The 2,713-nt window shown below is 41.9% G+C and overlaps 1 pseudogene; it reads right to left on the bottom strand.

Moving 5' to 3' along the window:
* Window positions 1-638: 638 nt before the first annotated feature.
* On the bottom strand, window positions 639-928 carry LOC121492891 (annotated as a pseudogene).
* Between the last annotated feature and the right edge of the window lie 1,785 nt (window positions 929-2,713).

The following is a 2,713-nucleotide window of genomic DNA, read 5'->3' on the forward strand; positions in this document are numbered from 1 at the left end:
TTAGGAAACAATTCTATTGAAAACAGCTCAAGGATAGAAGTAATTTAAAATGCCCAAGACAGTAAATGCACGAGTGACTCCAAATTGCCATTTAGTATGCTTGGTATTATAGGACATAAAAACTACCCTGTCCATGGGATGTTAAGAGAACACCCATGACAATCAAAGCCTCTCATATTCAATATCCCACTATTTGGGGGTGTACCAAAAATGAAACAACCAACAAATGATTTCTCCTCTTAAAAAAAAAAAAAAAAAACCATTTACACTTAAAAAATGGGATGAGGTGGAATTCTCTCCTTCTTAAAAATGATTCTAGAGCCACTAAAAAACTTACATTTACAAAACAGTTTAAAAAATGTTCCCCTGGGGGCAGCCTGGGCGGCTCAGCGGTTTAGCGCCGCCTTCAGCCCAGGGCCTGAACCTGGAGACCCAGGATCGAGTCCCACGTCGGGCTCCCTGCATGGAGTCAGCTTCTCCCTCTGCCTGTGTCTCTGCCTCTCTCTCTCTCTCTCTCTGCCTCTCTCTATCTCTCTCTCTCTCTCATGAATAAATAAATAAAATCTTTGAAAAAAAATGTTCCTCTGGATTATACAAGAAGGGAGACAAGGACCACTGATAACACATGATATATGATATTAAGACTTGGCTTCTTTCTCTTCTGCTTTATCAGAGACTGGACTCTCATTTTTATTTTCTCCATTTTCTGCAGGTAGTAAGTCTTTGGTTAGCCACTTTATAGCTTGTTTTCCCTTTGCTCCTCTTTTCCCCCTTTGTTTGCACTTGTCTGAATACTATACTTTCCCCCCACCTTTTTTGGCTTCGTTTCCACTTTTGCAGGAGCAGATTCGGCTGACATCCTCACCGATCTCCTCTTGGGGCCCTCCTTCGCCATCACCTCCTGGGAGGTGACCTTCCTCTTGGGCATCTTAACTGCAAGGCGGCCGCCCGCCAGGTGCCCACTGGCTGTGTGATACACCGAGAAGCTTCCAGAAGTGGGATGCCCAGCGCTGATGTTCCTCCCATCTGCCTCGGCCCTCCCCCAACCTCCCAACTGCTGCCACCGCCCACAGTACAGTTTTTTATACCACATCAGATTGAGATTCAGCCAAAAGAAGATCATCAATACCTAATTATAAGATGATAATATATGCCATTTATATAATTATAAAACATCATTTATTCTTCAAATATCCTTTCCTTACCTACAGGAATTTTCTTTTTTTCTTTTTTTTTTTTTTATCCTGACTCAAATTTTATTTTTTTTAATTAATTTTTATTGGTGTTCAATTTACCAACATACAGAAAAACACCCAGTGCTCATCCCGTCAAGTGTCCACCTCAGTGCCCATCACCCATTCCCCTCCAACACCCGCCCTCCTCCCCTTCCACCACGCCTAGTTCGTTTCCCCGAGTTAGGAGTCTTTATGTTCTGTCTCCCTTCCTGATATTTCCCAACATTTCTTTTCCCTTCCTTTATATTCCCTTTCACTATTATTTATATTCCCCAAATGAATGAGAACATACACTGTTTGTCCTTCTCCGATTGACTTACTTCACTCAGCATAATACCCTCCAGTTCCATCCACGTTGAAGCAAATGGTGGGTATTTGTCGTTTCTAATTGCTGAGTAATATTCCATTGTATACATAAACCACATCTTCTTTATCCATTCATCTTTCGATGGACACCGAGGCTCCTTCCACAGTTTGGCTATTGTGGCCATTGCTGCTAGAAACATCGGGGTGCAGGTGTCCCGACATTTCATTGCATCTGAATCTTTGGGGTAAATCCCCAACAGTGCAATTGCTGGGTCGTAGGGCAGGTCTATTTTTAACTCTTTGAGGAACCTCCACACAGTTTTCCAGAGTGGCTGCACCAGTTCACATTCCCACCAACAGTGTAAGAGGGTTCCCTTTTCTCCGCATCCTCTCCAACATTTGTGGTTTCCTGCCTTGTTAATTTTCCCCATTCTCACTGGTGTGAGGTGGGATCTCATTGTGGTTTTGATTTGTATTTCCCTGATGGCAAGTGATGCAGAGCATTTTCTCATGTGCATGTTGGCCATGTCCATGTCTTCCTCTGTGAGATTTCTCTTCATGTCTTTTGCCCATTTCATGATTGGATTGTTTGTTTCTTTGCTGTTGAGTTTAATAAGTTCTTTATAGATTTTGGAAACTAGCCCTTTATCTGATATGTCATTTGCAAATATCTTCTCCCATTCTGTAGGTTGTCTTTTAGTTTTGTTGACTGTATCCTTTGCTGTGCAAAAGCTTCTTATCTTGATGAAGTCCCAGTAGTTCATTTTTGCTTTTGTTTCTTTTGCTTTTGTGGATGTATCTTGCAAGAAGTTACTGTGGCCGAGTTCAAAAAGGGTGTTGCCTGTGATCTCTTCTATGATTTTGATGGACTCTTGTCTCACATTTAGATCTCTCATCCATTTTGAGTTTATCTTTGTGTATGGCGAAAGAGAGTGGTCTAGTTTCATTCTTATGCATGTGGATGTCCAATTTTCCCAGCACCATTTATTGAAGAGACTTTCTTCCAATGGATAGTCTTTCCTCCTTTATCGAATATTAGATGACCGTACATTTCAGGGTCCACTCCTGGGTTCTCTATTCTGTTCCACTGATCTATGTGTCTGTTTTTGTGCCAGTACCACACTGTCTTGATGACCACAGCTTTGTAGTACAACCTGAAATCTGGCATTGTG

The sequence above is a fragment of the Vulpes lagopus genome, chromosome 6 (genome assembly GCF_018345385.1).
Source record: "Vulpes lagopus strain Blue_001 chromosome 6, ASM1834538v1, whole genome shotgun sequence".
Classification (NCBI taxonomy): domain Eukaryota; kingdom Metazoa; phylum Chordata; class Mammalia; order Carnivora; family Canidae; genus Vulpes; species Vulpes lagopus.